A 23,719-nucleotide genomic window follows, 5' to 3' on the forward strand; every position below is an offset into this window, starting at 1 on the left:
GGAATCGAACCCAGGGCCTCAGGCATGCAAGGCAAGCACTTACCACTGAGCCACCTTCCCAGCCCATGTGGGATTCTTTAAATACAAGATCATGTCATGTCATCTGCAAAGAGGGAGAGTTTTACTTCTTCTTTCCCTATTTGGATCCCCTTTATGTTTGCATCTTGTCTTATTGCTGTAGCTAGGCATTCTAATACTAGATTAAAGAGAAGTGGAGAGAGTGGACATCCTTGTCTTGTTCCTGAGTTAAGAGGAAAGGGCTTTAGTTTTTCACCATTAAGTATAATGCTGGCAGTAGGTTTGTCATATAGAGCCTTTATTGTATTGAGGAGTGTTCCATGGATTCCTAATTTTTCCAGAACCTTCATCATAAAGGGGTGTTGGATATTGTCAAATGCTTTTTCTGCATGTATTAAGATAACCATGTGGTTCTTATCCTTGCTCTTGTTGATGTGATGAATTATGTGAATTGATTTGCATATATTGAACCAGCTTTGCATCCCTGAAATGAATCCTGTTTGATCGTGGTGTATGATTTTTTTGGATGAATTGTTGAAGTCGATTGGCCAAAATTTTGTTGAGAAGTTTTGCATCAATGTTCATCAAAGAAATGGGTCTGTAGTTCTCTGCCTGCTTTTGGGATGAGGGTTATGATGGCTTCATAGAATGTGTTCGGTAGTGAACTTTCTCTTTCAATTTCATTGAAGAGTTGGAGGAGTATTGGTGTGAGCTCTGCTTTGAAGGCCTTGTAGAATTCCGCTGTAAAACCATCTGGTCCTGGGCTTTTCTTAGATGGGAGGTCTCTTATTGCTGTTTCTATTTCAATGCTTGATATAGGCCTGTTAAGATGGTTTAACTCATCTTGGTTTAGTTTCAGCATGTCAATATTTGCTAAGAAAAGGTCCATTTCTGCCAAGTTCTCAAACTTATTAGCATAAAGTTTTGAGAAGTATTCCCTTATAATGTTCTGAATCTTGGTTGTTTCTGTGGTGGGTGATGTTTCCATTCTCATCTCTGAGTTTTTTTATTTGGGTGTGTTCTCTTCTTTTTCTGATAAGATTTAAGGGTCTGTCAATATTGTTAATTTTTTCGAAGAACAAACTCTTTGTTTTGTTGATTCTTTCTATAGTTTTTTTTGGATTCTAATTCATTTAATTCTGAATTTTAATTATTTCTTTCGGTCTACTGGATTGGGGTTTATCTTGCTGCTCTTTTTCAAGGAGGTTCACATGTCTCATTAAATTGTTGGTTTCAGATCTCTCCAATTTGTTGATGTAGGAACTCAGAGCTATAAACTTGCCCCTGAGTATTGCCTTTGCTGTGTCCCAGAGGAGCAGGTAATTTGTGTGCTCATTTTTGTTGAATATCATGAACATTTGAATTTCCTTTCTAATCTCTTCCATGACCCACTCGTGATTCAGCAGTGTGTTGTTCAGCCTCCATGTGTTACAGGACTTAATTTGGTGGCTTTTGGTGTTGAGTTCTAATTTTATTACCTTGTGGTCTGAGAGAATGCAAGATATAACTTCAATGTTTCTGAATTTGGACAACTTTGCTTTGTGGCCTAAAATGTGGTCTATTTTAGAAAATGTTCCATGTGCTGCTGAGAAAAACATGTTGGGTGAAATATTTGGTAGAACTTTGGAAAGTAGTATGGAGGTTCCTCAAAAGACTCCACATAGCCGGGCGCTGGTGGCTCACGCCTGTAATCCTAGCTACTCAGGAGGCTGAGATCTGAGGATCGCGGTTCAAAGCCAGCCCGGGCAGGAGAGACCATGAGACTCCTATCTCCAATAAACCACCAGAAAACCGGAAGTGGCGCTGTAGCTCAAGTGGTAGAGCGCTCGCCTTGAGCTGAAGAGCTGAGGGACAGCGCCCAGGCCCAGAGTTCAAGCCCCACGACCGACAAAAAAAAAAAAAAAAGACTCCACATAGAGCTCCCCTATGACCCAGCAATCCCACTTTTGGGCATTTACCCAAATGTTCACAAACAAGACCACACTAAAGCTACCAGCACAACTATGTTTATTGCATCCCTATTTACTATAGCTAAGATATGAAACCAACCCAGATGCCCCTCATTACATGAATGGATCAAGAAAATATGGTATATATACACAATGGAATTCTATGCCTCCATCAGAAAGAATGACATTGCCCCATTTGTTAGGAAATGGAAAGGCTTGGAAAAAATTATATTAAGTGAAGTAAGCCAGGCCCAAAGAAACATAGGTCCCATGGTTTCCCTTATTTGCAATATCTAGTATATATCTGAGTTAAGCAGAAAAGGTCAGATAAGTTGATGTTAGGGAAATGAACCCTAAGATATGTTATTCAAAAGTTTTTTTTTTCTTTCAGGCGATTGTTTCTAACACATTTATAAGATTATTTCTTTGTTGCTTTGTATATCCCTCCCCCACAGTATAACCCCTGCTTTCACTGTATTTGATGTTGGTATAATTTGTGGAGGGGAAGGGGAAAAACAAATCATTTAAATAGGGATACAGGTGGACCCATTGCAACAATGAGATGTACAAGTCGTTATGTGGAAAACAAACTTTACAACTTTGGTGGGGGGGGGTGGAGCGGGGAGGATTGGGGGGCGGGGGGAAAGGATGGGAAGGGATGGGAAGGGGAAACAAAGGAGGAGGCTACAATGCTTGATAAGAAATGTACTCATTATCTTGCCCATGTAATTGTCACCCCTCTGTACAGTATCTTGCCCATGTAATTGTCACCCCTCTGTACAATAAAAAAAAAGTGCTGTGTAAAAAAAAAAAAAAAAGAAATATTCGGTAGATGTTTGTTAAATCTAGTTGATTTATGCAGTTGTTTAGATCTGCGGTTTCTCTGTTGAGGTTTTGCCGAGTTGATCTATCTAGTGGGGAAAGTGATGTGTTAAGTCCCCAACAATTAATGTCTTTGGATCTATGTGGGATTTGAAGGAAAGTAGTGTTTCTTGGATAAATTTGGATGATCCATTTTTTGGTGAATAGATATTTAGAATTGTAATATCCTCCTGAAGGAGAGATCCCTTAATTAGTATGTATAGCGACCTTCTTTATCTCTTCTCACGAATTTTAATTTGAAGTCTATTTTATCTGATATTAGGATTGCAACTCTTGCCTGTTTATGGTGGCCATTTGCTTGGTAGATTTTGTTTCCAGCCTTTTACATTGAAAATGTGTTCATTTTTATGGGCAAGATGTGACTCCTGAAAGCAGCAGATAGAAGGATCTTGCTTTTTAATCCAATTAGACAGTCTATGTGGCTTAATTGGCGAGTTAAGTCCATTAATGTTGAGAGATAGGACTAAGAGGTATTTGGGAGTTCCTGCCATTTTATCCACCTTCTTGGGGGCTGCAGCAACTGGGTTTTTCCTATGGTTTTGGATTCTCAGTTTGGGTGTGGTTTCTTGGCCTTTATTGTGGTCTTGTTGGTTTTCTATGTGTAGGACATCTTTAAGAATCTTTTGTAGGGCTGGTTTGGTGGAGATATATTGTTTCCATTTTTCTTTGCTATGGAAGGTTTTTATTTGACCTTCGGTTATGAAAGAGACTTTAGCTGGGTACAGTATTCTTGGTTGATAGTTGTTTGTCTTTAGGGCATGGCATACATCATTCCAGGCTCTTCTTGCTTAATTGTCTTTGCTGAGAAATCTGAGGTGATTCTAATTGGTTTCCCTTTATAGGTGACTGATCTTTTCTCCTTGACAGCTTTAAGGATCTTTTCCTTGGTCTGAATTGATCCTGTGTGGATTATAATGTGATGGTGGGATGTCCTATTCTGGTCTGGTCTATTTGGAGTTCTAAAAGCTTCTTGTATCTGAATAGGCCTATCTTTTTGCATGTTTGGGAAGTTCTATGCTAGGTCCTGTTAAACAAATTTCCTAGACCATTAACTTTGTCTCTAGGTGTTCCTCTACACCCATTATCCTCAGATTAGGCCTTCTAATGTTGTCTTTCAAGTGATGAATAGATCTATCATATTTCTTGGATTTGTCTTGGATGGTTGTATGTTCTTTCTCTATAATATCTAGGCTGTCTTCAATCCCCGAGATTCGATCTTCTGCATGGTCTAACCTACTGTCAAGACTTTCTACTTTGTTTTTTATTTCTTTTCCTTCTAATTGGTCAGCTTTGATAGCTTCAAATTCTTTGTTGGAGCTTTGTTTTAGATCTTGTATGATGATGCTCAACTTTAGACAAGATAGGACAAATACAGAAAACTTGTGAATGCTAGGATACTAGATCTGGTTCCTAAAGGAAAGGTAAACATCCACATATCTAGGAGAGAGAACATGACCAGAATCCAGTGTCCAAAGAATTTCTTAATACCTTAGGAGAAAAGCAAGTAAAGCAATGTCACATATAAAATAAAGAGAAAAGAAAGAGCTAAAAGCAAGGAATCCTGCCTGGCATAGTGGCTTATGCCAGTAATCCCAGCACCAGCACTTGGGAGGTAGAGGCTGGAGGATCTTAAGTCAGAGCTACATAGTAAGGCCTTGTCTCAAAAAAAAAAAAAAAAAGGTCCAAAATATATTTAAAAGAATGATTGTTTGAGGCCTCAGCTTTGAGAAGCAAGAAAGTTATCATCTTTGCTTATCAGTTTCTATACCTTCTTTTTTTTTTTAATTGTGAAAATACCATATAGAGGAGTTTCAATTACATGGGCAAGGTAATGAGTACATTTCTTATCAAGCATTGTTGCCTCCTCCTTTGTTTCCCCTTCCCATCCCTTCCCATCTCCCCCTCCCACTCCCCATTCCCACCTCCACCCCCTCCCACCCCCCGCCAAAGTTGTAAAGTTCGTTTTTCGACATAACAACTTGTACATCTCATTGTTGCAATGGGTCCACTTGTATCCCTATTTAAACAATTTGTTTTTTCCCTTCCCCTCCACAAATTATACCAACATCAAATACAGTGAAGGCAAGGGTTATACCATCAGGGAGGGACATACAATGCAACAAAGAAATCATCTTATAAATATGTTAGAAATAATCACATGAAAGAAAAAAGCATTTGAATACTTACCTTGGGTTCAGCATTATTTACCATAGCTAAGATATGGAACCAATCCAGATGCCCCTCAGTAGATGAATGGATCCATACCTTTTAATGATACAAATCAACTCGACTGCTTAGCTCATTAGGAAAGTGGCCTAACTAATGAATAGTATTTATGGTAGGTTTTCCTTTCTTGAAATTCATCAGGAGACTTAAAATGGTTTTTCTTGGCTGGATTACTCTACTTCTGGCTTTTATGGGCCTCCGATGGATGTAAGCCTGAATCTTCTGCTTGTTCATGAAAACCTGTACTAGAGGGTTATACCACTTGTCTCTTCATTAGAAGGCCAGGAAAAGATGCATCTGGTCTTCGTTGGTACTTGGATATTGGCACCAGATCAGCTTCACTCAAGGGTCACAGTTTGTCATGGATTAAAAGGTGGGAAAGTTCAAAGCTTGCTTCTGGTTCTTACAGAGTGAGTGAAACTTGATGTGGGAATTGGGAAGATGTTTAGTTCCTCACATTTTGCTTCCTTTTCCTTTCAGTTTAGACAGTCATCAGGCTTGCCTGGAAGCTTGCAAGCCAAGAACAGCATACAGTTGGATGAGGTCTGGGACACTGGACCAAAGTTTGCAGTACAACTCACCCCACCCCAGCCCCAAGGATTCCAACATTCACATCCCCACGCAGAAGAGTGTAAGACACAGTTCTGTCCTTAACGTCTACTGCAAGCTATGGAAACATCATTGAAAACACTCTTTGTATATTCTAAATCATACTAATTGAAGCCAGACTTTGAATCCTTCTTTCTTTTAAATCCAGGTGAAAGTTTCTTATCCTTACAAAGGAGTGAATGTGAGGAAAGTATTTTTCTTGGACTTGGCAAATGTTGCTCAGAATCGGCTAACTTCCCCCACCCCATCCTCACCCCCAGCAATTTTCTCTCCCTCTTTCATGGGTTCTTTATTTTTGCCAAACTGCCTTCCCTACCCTATTTCCATCTGAAGCTTTAGGACCTATGGGAACAAATAAGGGTCATTTCCTCAGTGGGCTGATAATGTTAGGCTGTTTTAAGTTGGGGCTGTAGCCTAATTTTGTCAAATGCCATATGGTGCTGAGACAATGAGTGCTCTGCCAAAACCCACAAGATCTACAAGATATGGGACTACCCAAAGCTGAGCATTTAATGAAGAAAGAGGAGATTAAGGCTGCTCTGGCTTTTTCTGGCAAAAAAAAAAAAAAAAACCCACAGAACAAGAGAACGCCTAGAGGCAAAAGCCACTCAGCCTACAATAAATTAATAAAACAGCCTATTGGTTCTGGCTTTGTTGTTCACACAGTAGACTGAAGACACTTCTCAAGTTCCAGGAAATGAGTGCTTGTGAGAGATTGTGCTTTTACACTCAGACATATGCCCAGTCTCCAGAGACCAGATTGAATCCAATTGCTCACCCTGAGTGTCTTTCTTTGCATTACTGACCTGACAACCTGAAGCATTTCTAGCAACTTTCCCTTCTTTCCTGAAAGAATTTTACACAGCCCTCCTGTGAGAGATGTACTGGTTTAGCAGGATAGCCAATATCGAATTACTTCCAGAACCAAAAGAGCTATATAACTTTCATTGGAAATACATGAGAAAGGAAAATATTCTCTTCTACTCCATCCCCCCTTAAAGTTGCCCTATGAATGAAAAAGAAAAATATCATCTTCCATACATTAATATCCACAAGTCACTTGCCTTTGACCCAACAACGATATACTACAGTCATACAGAATTCAAATGTATTTATCCCCCCCTAAATTTGTATTCAAATATTTTTGACAATGAGTTAGTATGGCATTGTAATTTTGAAATATTCTAAATCTTATATTCAAAAAAGACCTTTGAGCCTCTGAAAGACAGATAAAATGAAGAAAATTAGCTGAATTTAATAAAGAGTAAGTTGATCATTTCAAGGCAAAAACAAAAACAGGACAGCCAAGTGCTGTGGCTCATGCCTGTAATCCTAGGAGGCTGAGAGCTAAGGATCGTGGTTCAAAACCAGCCCGGGCAGAAACATCTCTGAGATCCTTTATCTCTAATTAATTGAGGGAAAAAAAAGCCAGAGATGGAGCTGTGGCTCTGGTGGTTGAGAGCTGGCCTTGAACAAAAGAAGCTCAAGGATAGCACCCAGGCCCTAAGTTCAAGCCCTAGGATTGGGGAGACACACACACACACACAGACACACACAGACACACACAGACACACACACACACACACACACACACACACACACACACACTAGGACTTTAATAGATAACCTCTCCACCCCTTCCAATACTTCACCGCCCCCCAACTGGGCATCAAACCATGGTAAATGCCCCCCCAACCCTGCCCAAATGAGTTGTATTCCCAGCCCAGGATTCCAATAATTCTAAATGGTTCTAAATAGGCTACTGCATTAGAGTTAGAGGTGGGCAGTTGCATTTTGGCAAATTTACTATCTGGACCCTTAGATATACAATATAAAAAAGTTTTCAACAGGAATTGACCTCCTATTCTGGTTCAGATAAGAATGTACAGTAGATACAAATGCTAGACTCTGTGAGCGCAGTTAAGAAGAGTTAACTTTGGGGAGTGGGAGAAAGGCATACTGTAAGTATGCACTGAACAGAATATGAAAACCACAATGGGAAAGTAGGAACTTCAATGCAGCAGGAGAAACAAAAAGGGACTGTGAAAGTTCAGATGGGCTGAATGTTGCTTTCTCCTGATTTCTGCTAAGATCTGGAAAGTGTTTCCAGGCAGCAGAGACTGGATAAAGCTGACAACTGAGGCAGGAGGATGAAAAGGAGGAACCGAGAAGGGTAGGGTGGCCCAGGAAGAGAAGCTAAGCAGGATAGGGTAGTTTGTCAATTTTATCTTCCATTCAGCTTCAGCAGAAGATAAGAAAGGTTAAGCCCTATCAGGGAAGGGAGGGCAGCAGGAAGGGCTTTCAGGGGAAGAGCTGTGTGTGGATCTCCTCATTCTGAGAAAAGCAGCTGCCAGACAGAGATACTGAGGTAGCAACTCTGCAGTAGAAGGGGGTGACCTCATGGGATATCATGTGTAGTCACTTAAATTTCAGCAAATGGAAAATACTTTCAAGTAATGGATATAGCTACAAGTTTTTTAAGTCTGTTTTAGAGAATCATACTAGGCCTACAAAAATAATTTTGTAGCAATTCTAGGCAGGGTGCTGGTGATTCATGCCTGCAATCCTAGCTACTCAAGAGACTGAGATCTGAGGATTGGAGTTTGAAGCCAGATCACGCAGAAAAGTCTGTGAGACTATCACCTCCAGTAAACCACTCAGAAAAAGCCAGATGTGGCACTGTGGCTCAAGTGGTAGAGCACATAAGCCATGAGAAAAAGCAGCTCAGGGACAGTGCCCAGGCCCTGACTTCAAGCCCTAGGACAGGAACAAAAAATTGTAGCAGTTCTATTTAGCAGGTCAATGCAAAAATGAGATTCATACAAAATTATGGTAATAAACTGGGCGGCAGTGGCTCATCTAGATCTGAGGATTGAGGTTTGAATCCAGCCTGGGCAGATTGTTATCTTCAATTAACCAGCAAAAAGCTGGAAGTTGATATATAGTTCAAATGGCAGAGCAAAAAAAAAAGAGCTCAGGAAATAAATTCTCATAATTTATTTCTCAATTAGAGATGGAAAAGTGAGAGCGCCAAAAATATGATGAGAATAAAGTCAATTGGATTTATATCAATCCAAAAAATAAGGCAATGTATACAAAAATCATTTAGCTATTCCAAAAGAACAGAATACTCATGTTGCATCTTTTTAAATAGAATTTTATACAGCTGAGTATGGTGAGACATATCTGTTTCCCCAGCACTTTGGAGGTTAAGTTACAAAGATCATGAATTCAAGGCCAGCCTGGACTACAGGCATGAGTTCAATGCCAGCCTAGCTATAGAGACCTTGCCTCAATAAAGAGAATGAGAAAGAGACCTCGATAAAGAGAGAGAGAATTTATATGATCTTTGAAATAGTGAAGCTCAAACACAACACAGCTGGGCCCATGGACATGAATGAACAACTGAGCCAGTAACATCTGCCAAATGAATGTGAACGACTCCAGAGGCTGTAAAAGGAGAAGGCAGCAGAGGGGAAGAGACTTCCGGAAGAAAATGAGAATGCTAGGAGAAGTGAACTTTGAATTCAGGAGTGAGCGTGAGAGTGGAGAGGTCAGAGAGCGAAACAGGTGGGACAACAAGAAACTAATAGATGCCAGGAGATAAGCAGCACAGGAAACAGAAAGTAGATGTGCTGAATACATACTGGATGCACAGGGATTTCTGTTTAGAGACAGTGCCAGCCTATAGACCAGAGAAGGTACTGGCTGCCAACCTGGCTCTGCAGCTTTGCATGTGCTAGCAATGGATGTGATTCCCCATGCCCCAGGGTCTGGCCCTCAGCCTGCAGGCTCAGAAGCTGAGTTTTGCCAGCAATGGGACTAGGTTCATAGGCTCAAAGACAGAGGTGAACCAAGATACCAATTTATACACACAGAAGTCTACTCTTCCCATTGGCAGTCTTTACAGCAAATACAGTCTTTAAACAAATAATAGTTGGCAAGTAGCATTGTCATTAAAGAAGTCCCAGTGCAATAGAATTTAAAGTCTAAGGTAGGTTGGCACCAGTAGTTCACGCTTATAATCCTAGCTACTCAGAATGCTGAGATCTGAGGACTGCCCATTCAAAGCCAGCCCAGCCAGGAAAGTCTGTGAAACTCTTCTCTCCAACTAACCATCAAAAAATAAAAGCTGGAAGAGAAGCTGTAGCTCAAGTGGAATAGGGCTAGTCTTGAGCTCTGGGACAGTGCCCAGGCTTTGAGTTTAAGACTCAGAGCTGGCACGATTATTTTTTTAAGCCTAAGCTACATAGCATATGTCTTATCATTTGTGTAGCAAATGACTCATGCTCACTATGTGGTCTTGAACAAGTTATTTGATCTCTGTGTCATGATTTTGTCACCTTTTACATGGGGCACACAAGTTATCTATTCTTAAGTAACCAATCACTTCTGGTTTTGTGGCTTAAGGCAACAATCATTGATTTAATGCAGAAATCTGCCATTTAGACAGGATTGAGCAGAACACCAACAGATACTCCACGTGATGTTGCCTGGGGTGCCTCAGTGTGGAGCTGGAGAAGCCATGTACATGATGGCAAGCTGGTACTCACTGATATCTGGTGGACTCAACCAGGCCTAGGGCCAAGGATTTCCTTCCTCAAAATGGGCTTTTCCAAAGGCTCTTAAGGGCTCCCTTAAACCAGGATAGCACATGTACCAGTCTATTGGCCAAGCAGCCACAGTGCTCAGATGTAAGAGGAAAAAACATGGGAGCCATACATACTTCGCAGTAGGGAAAATGTCAAGGAATTATGAGGTCATATTTTAATGCTTCAAGAGTTACTTATATACCAACCACAATATCCCAAGAATCCCCAAACTCTCTTCTCTTTATTCACCAAGCTTCTGTTTTGTTACTTTGAGTGTCTTTGGGCCAAGTTGATAGTGATAAACTTGGTAAGTTTCATGCAAAACTTATTGGGATTAATACCACTAAACAAAAACTACAACCACAAGTCTCTGCAAGAAAAAGTTCTTTTGACATGAACTCTCTGGAAGGGGCTACTGGGAAATAAACGTTGTCAAGACACTGAGAAGGCTTTGGGCTTAATGAGAAACATGTATGAGGCATTCCTTAAGACCCTTGGACTTTTGATCTGTCCTAGTTCTAGGCACTCTCCTAATCTTTTTTATCTAGGATCTGATAGTCCTCTCTAAGATCTGCTGCTTGATCTGAGACACTGTCTTAATTTGAAAATTATTGGCTGCGAAGGGTTTCTATTTTCAAAACCAGCTTGTTTATATTTAGTCCTTCATTCTTTAGCTCATCTATCTTTCTCTTATGCTTCCTGAAAAAAATCAGGCTACATTGATACCAAACTTTTCACCACTACCAATCTTCCAACTTCCATTAATAAGTACCTTAATTTTCTTTCTACTCTCAATGTCCTTCATAGTTCTCTCCAAACTTTCCCACAGGCCTAACTTCCTTCATCCCATCACCTTGTCTCAAATTTCATGTATTTTTAAGTTCTTGATCAGAGTCACCCTTAACTTCAAATACCCAAATCCTCCTGATTGCTTATGACTCAATCAATAATTTACTCCATTAACAACTACCTCCTTCTATAGTGGTGAGGATCAGTTTGGTTAATGCTTCTCATTTGCTGATGGCACATGAGAAGGACTCAATAAAGATATTCTGTTATTTAAATGCCTGTAACGTGTCTTTGTTGCATAGTTTGGAGATGTTACACACTTGTATAGATGACAAGAAAGCAAATGGAATGAATAAAACTCATATGACATATTAAACACATAGATATGTGCACTATATTATACACACACTCGCATTATGGTAAACTCAGACATACTGACTGTACTCTACTTACATATTCCATATTAAAATGATCAAATAAACTAGATGTGTTATTATGCAACCATAATCCAAGCACTCAGGAGTCTGAATCACAAGAATCATGAGTTAAATACCAGCCAGGACTATATAGTGAGACTTTATCATAAAAAACAAAACATAACAAGAAAAGATGATGAGTGGGATAAGAATGATAGGAAGGAGAGATTAGCATATATGGTAAACATGTATGAAAATGTAACACTGAAATATTCCCTGTATAACTAGTAAAACTAGTAAAAAAAAATTAAAGATTAAAAAAATAGGATGGAGAAAAACAGAAGATAGGATGTTTTTAAAGATAAAGGATAGAAAAAAGTAATGAATATTTCTGACATAGTATATATGACTCTGAGTATTCTGATAGCTAAATTGATCATATGTCACCATGTTGATGATATCAGTCCAGGCCTTGGTGTTATCTGACCATAGCAGCACAGGAAATTCATGGACACATTGATGTTATCTCTTTCCAAAAAAGCAAATGTTTGTCATTGAGCCCAGACATCTGTCAGACTGGACCTCCATATTCAAGTTTCAGTCCCAATCTATGTAACTACTGCAAGAGACAGTCACATGACTATCTAGAACTCCTGGTGGTATAGGTGCTCTATTACTCTCACATCATTGCCCTGTTAACTTATCTCATTGGTTTCTCCCATTGTAGGTTGAATTGTGCCCTCCCTGCATGCCCCTAAGAACCTGTGAATGTGACCTCCTTTTTGAAATAGAGGTTGAAAGAGGCACCCAAGTTAAGATGATATAATATTGGATTACTGCAGTCCTATGTCATCTCCAGTGTCTTTCCAAGAAGAGACACAAAAACATACCCACCGGAGAGGGTCATGTATTGAAGGAGGTAGATATTGGAGTAATATAGCTACAAAGTAAGAAACACCAAAGATTGCTGACAACAACCAGAAGCAAGAAAGAAGCGAAGATAAACCCTTCCCTATACCTTCAGTGTGAGCATGGCCCTGCCAACATCTAAGTTTCAGACTTCTAACTGGTAGAATTGTAAAAGGATAAATTTCACAGGTAAAAGGTAATATTCAAAGACTTGAAAAGAGAAAAAAAAAAGGAATAGTGGAAATGCAGAGAGCTAAAGAAAGTTGGAGAAGTCCAATTAATTAAATCCAAGTTAGATCATATAAATCCATAAGTCATTCATAATAGTGTCAGCAATAATAGCAGCATCTCTCATTTACAGAGCATCTACTCTATCCAAGAATTGTGCTACACATTTTTCATTCCCTCTCTTTAAAATAACTACAGGATAAAGTTTCTTACCACTAATATGAGAAGATCATCCACAATACATTCAGTAGCTGGTTCAGAGTAACACAGGAGAGTAAATGGCAGAATTAGAATCAAAACCAGAGCTTTCTTGCTCCAAAGCCTTGATCTTTTGCAGATTATTCCATGGTCTTCTAATCACACAAATGTATGTATGTACTTGGAGGTGAGGGAGACAAGATACATGGGGGGAAAAATTTAGGAGAAGAAAGCAAGACTAAATATGAACAAAACTTTGTCTTATTATTAAAAAAAGACCATGAAATTCATTACATATCCTATGAAATTAAGGAAATTGAGGAAAAGAGTGGGGCTGGGATGGGGGGACTTACTAAAGGGGAAACTGATCGAATGCATTATATTCATAAACTACTTTGTGCATGGCAACTCCTTTGTACAACTACTTAAAGATAACTTTTAAAAATTAATTACTTGAGAGAGAGAGAAAGAGACCTCATCCGGTGCCAGTGACTCATACCTGTAATTCTTGCCACTCAGGAGGCTGAGATCTGAGGATCAAGGTTTAAAGCCAGCCCAGGTAGAAATGACTGTGAGACTCTTATCTCCCACTTACCAGCGAAAAGCCAAAAGTGGAGCCAAGAGTGGCTCAAGTGGTAAAGCCCTAGCCTTGAGCAAAAATGCTCAGGGATAATGCCCATGCCCTGATTCAAGCCCCAGACTGACACACACAGAAAGCAAACAGAGAGAAGAGAGAGAGGCTCTAACATTCTAATGAATGTAGAGGAGAATGCGATTGGAGAATGGCTTTCTTTTTTCCTCTTATTAATCATCTAGTCCTGGAAGTTTAAAAGATAAGCGAGATTTATGTGGAGATGTGCATGGTTAGGTTGAACTAGGGAAGAAAAGCAGAAAGCGTATCCAATTCTCATTTCCTACCTACAAAGCTAGGGGCTACAGTAGTGAAAAGTAACTTTAGATGAGGTTATGGAAACAGTGATAGTATTGGGAACAAATCTAAGTGACCCCAAAGTCCAAACACTTAATATATTTCAGAAAGAACAGATAATTGATACTTATTTAGCCCTCATGCTAACAGTTGCTTCCCCCACTTCTTATCCTAGGTATTGAGCCAAGAAAGTTTAGAAGCTAAAAAAGAAATAAAACTACTTTATTGATGAAAAATAACTGGAAATAAATGGACAAAATGAAGGATATTTTGCAAAGATATATGATAGATAACCAAATTTTCTTCAAACAAGAAGAAATAAATGTATGTAAAGAATGATCAAGTTGATGAAAGCACTTCAAGGTTTAGAAAGGATGAATGGCCCAAAATGTTTAAAAATCTAAACAAAGAAAAGTCAAGGAGGAAGAAGAAATCCATAGTCATTATTTTTAAAAATACAAATAAATGTTCCCAGCTGTGGTAGTGAGTATGAAATGCCCAGAGAAAGGGAAAAGGGGGTACATTGAAGCCTAAAAGTCAAATAAAATAACATGACACATGTCTGAGACAATGGCCAAGCAATGAGAGGAGAATCCAGGAAGAATAGAATTTCTTCTCATGAATATTTTAGTGTTTCAAAGGTAGAAAAGATCATGAAAGTCAATAAAGAAGAAAAGGTAAAAGGCTACATTTATAGGTTATATGCATGGGCTTTGGCTCCAACTTCACATGTTTAGTTCTCTCTTTTCTATTTCTCTTTCTCCTCCTTCTCCTCCTCTTCCTTCTCCCCCCTCCTCCCTCAACTTCTCCCTCTCTCTCTCCCTCTTCTCTGTCCCTTTCCCTCTCCTTCCCATCTTCTCCTTCCTCCTTCTTTCATTGCTTCCTTCTTTTTCTGTTTTAGGGCAACCCTCCTAACCTGTTCATGCCTGTTTCTCTTTATGTATAAAACTGGAGAATAGGAAGACTTTTATACTTTCACTACTTTCTCTATATTTTAAAGAAATAAATGAGGTGAATATGATGTGCTAATATGCAGCCTGACTCACAGGAAAATCAAAAATATTCATGATTCTGATGAATGATTTATGGTAAACTTGGGGGAAAAAAGCCCAGCAGATAATCCAATCAAGGAAACTACAGACACTATGTAGGAACTGTTTCAAAGGCAGAAAAGAAAAATAGAAAAATGCTCTTTGAGAATTAAAGGAAAGAATAGCTCTCAAATAAGTTATTGAAAAGTACAGATCAAAAAATGATTGTCCAGTTGGGGAAAGGAAAAAAAAAAAAGCTCCTAGAGGAGCTGGCTCATTTTGAGGTCCCCACAAAAATTACAAAGCATGTCTAGGATCCAACCTTCCACTGCCCAGGAGAGGACGGTAATGAGCTTTACAATGAAATAATGAGGGTTAATGATAGCTGACTGAGTAAAGAGGAAACACAGGAGCAATTTGAGGTCACATCAATAAAGGATAGTCAAATTATGGGTCATCTATATCCTGAGTGACACTTAAAAAGAATGAAACATCCCTTTATAGGATATTTAATGACAATGTACAGAGCACTGTATATATTAAATTACTCAATTTTGCAAAAATATTTCCTATGGTTATCTGTACATAAGTGAACCAGATACACAGTCTGGGAAATGGGGCTGGAGTGTGGAAGGAATTTTTTTTGCCCTTTTTTATTAGTCTAAGTAAGGAAAGGGGGTACACTGGTTAAAAATATCCATAGTGGAGAATATGCTTAATATGTACAAGGCCGGGGTTAAATCTCTAACACACACACACACACACACACACACACACACACACACACACACACACACACACACACACACACACACACACACACACACACACACACACACACACACACACACACACACACACACACACACACACACACACACACACACACACACACACACACACACACACACACACACACACACACACACACACACACACCCTCCCTCCCTCCCTCCCTCCCTCCCTCCCTCCGGTTTGGCCAGAGTAACTGGTAACTAATCTTAACTGCTCTGGAGGCTGAGATCCAGAGGATTGTGGTTTGAAGCCAGTCTGGTCAGAAAAATCTGCAAGACACCATGTCAAAATGAATCAATGAATTAACTGAAGTATAGCAGACTCTATGGAGAACTCAAATAGTGTAATTCTTTAGAAAGACTAAGTCAAAGCCCAACAAAAAAAGTACCAAGAAATGAGTACTTGCAAGAGTAGGGGAGGGGCAAAGGAGAGCAGGGTAGAAGATGGGAGAATGCAAGCAAAAATACATTCTATATACAACAGAATTGAGAAAAACATGAGAAGGGGTGGGCCGAAGGAGCGTGAAAATGCCGAAAGGATGACACAGACCAGGGTACTTTGTATATGTAAACTGATTTTCTGAATGGCCAAAAAACCAATATATATCCTACAAATTAAAAAAGTGAGGGAAGGGGGGGTTGGGAGGGATGGTGAGGGTAGTAAAAGGTGACACTGATCAAGACACACTGTATTCCTAAAATGCTTTGTTGAATGGCAACTCCTTTGTACAATTACCTAAAGAGGAAAAAAAGAATTTTCTTTAAAAAAAAAAAAAAATCAATGAAAACCAGGTCTCTCAATCACCAGCCAAGTGGGCCTGGGGCCCTGAATTCAAATAGTACCCTAAACAAACAAACAAACAAAAAACAGGCTTAGCTGGTCTACCATTTAAGTAGCCTTGATTAAATATTTTATTGCTCCCGTGCCTCAGTTTACCATCTGTAAGACCAGGATGATAACCTGACATGGCTGTGATGAGAAAGAATGGCTAATTCCTACACACGTTGCTCAGGACAGGGTTAAGGTTAGACATTAAAAAGTCCTATCATTGGGACTGGGAAGGTGGCTCAGTGGTAGAGTGCTTGCCTTGCATGCATGAGGCCCTGGGTTCGATTCCTCAGCACCACATAAGCAATAAAGAAAAAAAGCCAGAAATGACTCTGTGGCTCCAGTGGTAGAATGCTAGCCTTGAGCTGAAGCGCTAAAGGACAGTGCCCTGCCTCAGAGTTCAGGCCCCACGACCAGACCCCACCCACCCCCCAAAAAAGAAAAAAAAAGTCCTATCATTGTCAGCTGTTAGTATTATTATAATACTTCTATAATATGCTTACACCTGAAAAACACAAAGGCTTTGCAACTTACAAGGTTAAATCCCAATAAACCTATCACAAATTGAAAAGATGCCAAAATGCACTTAACCTGTCGAAACTATCAAACATGGTTCCTCACCAACACAGTGCCCTGTGGGGTATTAGCTGTTTCCCCATGGTCTCAGGTTGTCCAGAAGTTGGAGCCACTGCCCAGCATTGTAAGAGAATAATGCACCCTACACCATCTGCTCCAGGAGAGATCGAACTTGGAAGTATGGTTTCTACAGAATGCGTATCACTTTTGTGCCATCATAAAGAAAAAAATAAAAATCCAACCACTGCAAGTCAGAAACTATGTACCTAGGATAGACACAGGGTAGTATATAATATGTATATAATGATTTCAAAGATAATTGTACCCTTATACGCTTTTAAGTAGTAAAAGTATGTATGCCACAGAGTATCCAATACTTATGAAATTCTTAATTTGTGATCATCATTGCTGCACATTTCATACACATCTTGAATAATCCTCCATAATGACTTTATCAAATTAACACCCAAGTATACTTCCCAGCTGGGGTTGATTGAAGAGGACCACAAATTCTCTGACATTTCATCCATGAAATGGGAAGTCAGGATCACTGCCCTGAATGTGGGCAGGCTGGAGACTGCCTTTGGCCATGGCTGAAGAAAAAGCGATGTAATGCCAGTGTCCTACCCCAGTGTGAAGAGCAGCCCTTTTCTACCTCTGGTCTGGTTACTTCTGGAGCCCTGAACCTTAGGGTAAGGCACTCATTTAACTCTAATGAAGACACTGTGTGGAAAGCCTCTGAGTGCGGCATTTCAGTCATCCCCATCAGCATGCCAGACTCCACAGAATTCCTCCCAGCCCCTCTAGAACTGAGCAGCTGCCAGCCAACTACCACCAAGTCACCAAGTCAGTGCCACATGCAGCCTAAAAACTGCCCGTAGAGTACTGCACACATTTCTGATGCACAGAATCATGAGATTTAAGAAACTGGGTAGTGCTTTAGGCCACTAACTGGAGGAGTAATTATCATACAGTAACGTAGAACTGGAACTTCATCTCACAGACAGATATTCAGGATGAAGTAGCTTCCTCAGGATCATGCACCTAATTAATAGCAGAGCTGAGATTCCAGCTCAAAAGCTTATTATCTTAGCCACTCTGCTGAATTATTTTTCAATGATAATGAACTTTTGGAGACAGGGCATATATAGCATCTTGATTCTTCTTAGCATCTCCTCTAATTCCTTTCTAATGAAGAATTTGTGCCCAAGGCATACAGACTTTTTTCATAGAGTTATCCATTTACACATATTTGCACAGGCTTCTGAATTTGAAAATGTGATGAATTCCTCCAGCAGATTGTCCTGTACATATTTTAAGTCATAGAATTGAGGGTCCCATTTCTCTTCCGTCTTTAGTTTTGATCAGATCAGCAGTGCTGCTTAATACCAAGAAGGCAGGCTAATTCTGGGTTTCAGGGAGTTGATTTCTATAGTATTAAATGGGACTTAGTCATTTTCCAAGGAGACAGAGACCCTGGGGTCTTGGTAGTTTCTATGCTAAGCTATCATCCCATCTATTTTATATTAGAATGAACTGCTTCTGAAAAGGAGGTCAGAAAGGAGCAAAGAGAGGGACTGATATGAGCTCCTTCACAGGCAAATAGATCTATACCTGTAGCCTTTCTGGAGCCAAAGGGTCATGGGTCAAGGACCCACAGGAACTGATGAAATCAGGGGATTTAGGCTAATTAAGCACTACAGCAAAATGGGCACCAGAGTAACATGCTATTCTCCTCAAGCTCTAAGTAACACAATATGTAACATAAAAGAAAGCAGGTTCTCCATGCATGTGTTATTTTGTTGTGAAAGAGTATTTTCACAACAAATAGGGATACCCACAAAGACTACACTTATTTTCTGTCTTGGTTTCATCTTCCCAGTGGATACCAGTGATGGCCACTCAGCTATCAACAAACAACCTACCCTGGGACTTAAAACACCATGTTTATGAGCCATCGAAGAGCACTCCCAAGTGGGGTAATTTAATTGATTCTTAGGTTTGCATTAATTATCCTCTAGAAATATCTAGCATAAAACACAGGATTTGGAGACTTTGGATCTCAATCAGCAAAAATAAAATCACAACATAAACAAGGATAGGGCTGAGGGTGTAGCTCAGTACTTAGTAGGCTTGTGGCCCTGGATTTGATATACATACATGCATGCATACATACACACATACATACATACATGTAAAATGGTGAGTCTAGGTCTCTGGTATTGTTCAAACATTTCACGTTGGGCAGGATATTCATTTTCATAACCACTCTCAGAGATGAATGTTCTTACTATTCCCCATTTTACAGATAAGAAAACCGCAATGTAGAGAGAAGTTAAGCAACTTGCCAAAGATCACACAGGCAGGAAGTTAGGGGGAGACTGGAATTAAATACTGGCAGATGGATTCAATCATGACACTTGCTCCATAACTTAGAAACTAGAACAGCTCTACATTCATCCATTTTATGCATAATAAGTATATGGTTGACTTGCTTTCTTAAAGAAATTAGAAAATCAGCGTGTTGATCTGACTTATGTCAGTGAAGTCACAGAAGGCCTAGATAGTTTCTGGACCTTCCCACAATGCATCACAGCCTGTGTTGGGTCGGGAAGCAGAGCTCCTCTCTGGCAAGCAGTTTGCTGTCTCTCCACATGCATGCATTCAGATGTTCATAAATGGCCATAAATTGAGTTAAATATTTTACTACTTTTTTCTCCCATCTTATCTCTCTATGTTAAGTATATTAGTGATGGAGAAATGTGTTTTATTTTCACCTATTCCTACTTTTCAAAAGAAAAATAAAAGCTGGGAGCTGATAGCTCATGCCTGGAATTCTAGCTTCTCATGAGGCTGAGATCTGAAGATTGCAATTCAAAGCTAGCCCACGCAAAAAAAAAAATTCTTGAGATTCTTATCTCCAATTAACCAGCAAAAATCCAGAAGTGGAGTATGGTTCCAGTAGTAAAGCATTCTTGAGAGCATAGGCCCTGAGTTCAAGCCCCAGAACCTGCACAAAAATAGACTTATACAGATAGACAGATAAATAGATAGACAGTTGGACATATGCACTGACAGATAGATAGATAAAAACACCATAAAAAAGTTGTTTTTTAGAAGCATACACTTGGACATAATAAATTATACAGGACTCTAGACATTTATACAATGGGACCAAAAGAGGATATTCTTAGCAGAGGATCACAATAGCTCTATAGCTATGTACATAAGGTCCTATAAAATGTCTATCGAAATGAACTTCAAAAAAATAGAAATGAGGATTTTTGTTATTTTGCTTTTTGTGTTTTTGTTTTTCCTTTGTAGCTGCTTTTTTCTGTATCTTTTGTCTTGTGTGTAAATTTATCTGTTTGGAGGAATGTAAAGGGGGTACAGAAATGGTGGGACAGGGGGTGAACAAATGCAACAGTGATACTCACTAGACACTACGTTGAAAATGAACTGCACAACTTGAGGGGGAGTGGGGCCTGATGGGAAAAATTGGGAGAAATTGAGGGAAGAAGTGACACTGTTCAAAAAGAAATGTACTCACTACCTGACTTATGTAACTATAACCCCTCTGTACATCACCTTTACAATAACAATAACAAATAGTGTTGAATTCATTTTTTTTTAAGTTGTTGTTTAGAATTCAAATTCACAGATTACTATAGCTAGGTTGGGTCCAGTAGAACCAGGCAGAGGTACATTGTGCTATCTACAGGCCAACAGTGAGAACAGCAAGACACCCATAGACAAGGCTCGGGACTTAGCAGCCTCTGTGAGAAAGGCTCTAGCACCCTGGTGATGGCAGCTGAGAGCCCAGACAATGTTCAATATGCAAACGGCACAGTGAACATCTGTTTAGGCTCTGGATTCAGACCCAGCTAGGTCTGAATTCTCGATTGTAGAAGTTGTTTAATCTTCTCAAGTTTGGTGGGGTTTTTTTCCATTTGTAAAACGTAATTCAAAATGGCTCCAAACACATGTTATTATGAGGATTTCAATATGTATCTAGCTTACTTCCACTCCTGTGCATGCCAGACTTGGAAACAAATTCTAAAAGCTATGCTGTTTTCCATAAATAGAAACAAAACTGGAGAGAAATAAAACAAGTTGGGTGCTTGTGATCTCATGCCTATAATCCTAGCCACTTGGGACACTGAGAACGGGAACATTGTTGTTGTAGGCCAGCCTGCACAGGAAAGTTTGCAATACCTCATCTCAACCCATAGCTGGGGGCAGTGATACATGTCTGTTTCATAGGACACTGATTGGGAAGATCACCAGTGCCAGATCAGCCTAGACAGAAAAGTCCACGAGATTCTGGGTCCGTGGAAGAAAGCTGGACATGGAGGTGTGTACCTGCCATCTCTGCATTAACAGGAAGCCCCAAGTACGATCTTGGCTCAAGGGCTCACTCAAGTGAGAGGTGAGGCACTATTTTTAAAATAACCAGTGAAAACCAGGACTAGAGGCATGGCTCAGTACTATCCCACCTGCCTAGCCAGCACAAGACCCTGAATTCAAACTCCAGTATTGTCAAAATAAAACAAACAGGAAACCAATAAAAACATGGAAATGCTAGCAAATTTTTAGCAGAAGCAGTTGCCTGCTAGAAGAGTCTGACCCTAAGTACTGCTTTCCATTAAAAAGAAAAAGAAAAAAAGAAAAAAAATGTCCTAGGGGCAAGGCATGGCGGTACATACCTGTAATCCCAGGTACTTGGGAAGAAAAGATTGAAAGGTTGCTGTTTAAGTCCAATATGGGTGAAAAATTCAGGAGATCCCCATATCAACTAACAAGCCTGGCATGGTAGTTAATTGCATGGTAGTAAATTGTCTATAATTGCAGTTACAGGAGGTACAATAGAAGGATTGCTAAGGCCAGCCCTGAGCAAAATCAGAATGCCTGCCCAGCAAGCACCAGGCAGTGAGTTCAAAATCCCGGTATTGCCCTAAAGAAAAGAAAAAAGAAAAAAGGATATTTTCTTAAAGAGTTATTAGCACCAAACTAAGCTGTTTTTCTCTTTCTTAATACCTGAATAATAATACTTTTCCCACTCTAACAAGACAAGTCTATCATATCTCTTTAATTTTTCCTTTAAAATTTATGAAAACATTTGATGTTCTAGTAGGTTCCATGGGTTTCCAAGGAAAAGTAACCTCTTTTCCAAAAATGACGAATGATAGCAGACTAGCACTTACAAGCCTACTAAGTATGAGGCCATGAGTTCAAATCCTAGTACGGCCCCAAATGACAGATAAACCAGAGAACAAGAAGATGAAAAGAAATAGATCTTATAAGACATACTAAGTATATGCTATAAACTAAATGTGCTCCTTACCCCAAAGCTAAAATGTTGAACCGTCAATGTGATGATATTAGAGGTGGAGCTTCAGGAGAGAATGAGCTCTGAAGGATGGTGCTCTTGGGAAAAAGATCAGTGCCCTTATAGTGACACAAGGTAGATAATATCTCTCTTTCTCTCTCTCTCTCTCTCTCTCTCTCTCTCTCTCTCTCTCTCTCTCTCTCTCTCTCTCTCTCTCTCTCTCTCTCTCTCTCTCTCTTTCTCTCTCTCTCTCGCTCTCGCTCTTGCTCTCTCTCTCTCCCTTCACTACATAGGAATTCAATGTGAAAATCAGCAAGAGTGTTCCAGCAGATGCTGGATCTGCTGCTATCTTGATTTTGACATTGCCAGTCTCCAGAAATGTGAGAATTGATTTCTGTTGTCTAAGCCACCTGGTCCATGGTAGGTTTTTATTAGTAGTAATAAAGAGCATCATTGTTAAGTAATTGTACGAAGGTGTTATAATTCCCTAGGTCAGGTTGTAGGTACAATGCTTCCTGGTTAATGTCACCTCTTCTTTCATTCTCCCTCATTTTCTTCCTCTTGTCCCTACCCTCAATATGGTAGGTTTTTATAGCTGCTTAAACTGAGTGATACACTTGACTAAATAAACTCAATCTATAAAATACACTTTCCAGTCCAGATCTCTCTGCAACTGTGTCATAGTCTGTGGCTCTAACACAGCCAGTGTGTACTTCCACTAAGAGCTTGCAGAAGTTCAAACTGAACTTTTGTTGCTATGACAACTCACAGCTAAAACAATTAGGTATGCAGAAGGTCATTACCAGGCATGCTTCAGACACACATCAAACCTTCAAGGCTGTGCTGGGCTGTAGTATGGCCAGGTGATCAAAGACCAAGCACGCAGTCAGAGGGGGCCCCCAGGCAAAGACAGTAAAAATGCACACATGCATGTATTCACATGAGTAAACACTGATGACAGGGAGTCCACCGAGGATATGTAAACTATTCAAGCTATGCCTCAAGTTTACAAGTCAACCTGGAGAAAATAGAAATTCCACACTTTTCTAAACTTTGTGCTTGGTAGACAGACTAGTGCATTAAGACGCACATCTGTGAAAAGAAAAATAACATATTGAACCAAAAAATAAGTATGGAATCTACTTTATCAGCATTTTTTACCATGGCCCTTAAAATCATATCTAAATACAGGCCTTTCATGCTGAAGTGGAGATGGATGGCCATCTAACATCCTGAGTCTATTTCCTGATGACCCTTCAGTTTCTAGAGTAGCCTTCTGTTTACTCTTTTGAAACAGATGTAGGTAAATGCCTATTCCAAAACAAAAAATTTCTAATTATCATCAAATTATTCAACCAGATTAGCCAGATTGCTTCATTTTATTTTATTTTTTTGGTAACTAAAAGTTCAGAAAAT

This window comes from Dipodomys merriami, unplaced genomic scaffold (assembly GCF_024711535.1).
Source record: "Dipodomys merriami isolate MVZ:Mamm:240054 unplaced genomic scaffold, mDipMer1.0.p SCAF_1, whole genome shotgun sequence".
Taxonomy (NCBI): domain Eukaryota; kingdom Metazoa; phylum Chordata; class Mammalia; order Rodentia; family Heteromyidae; genus Dipodomys; species Dipodomys merriami.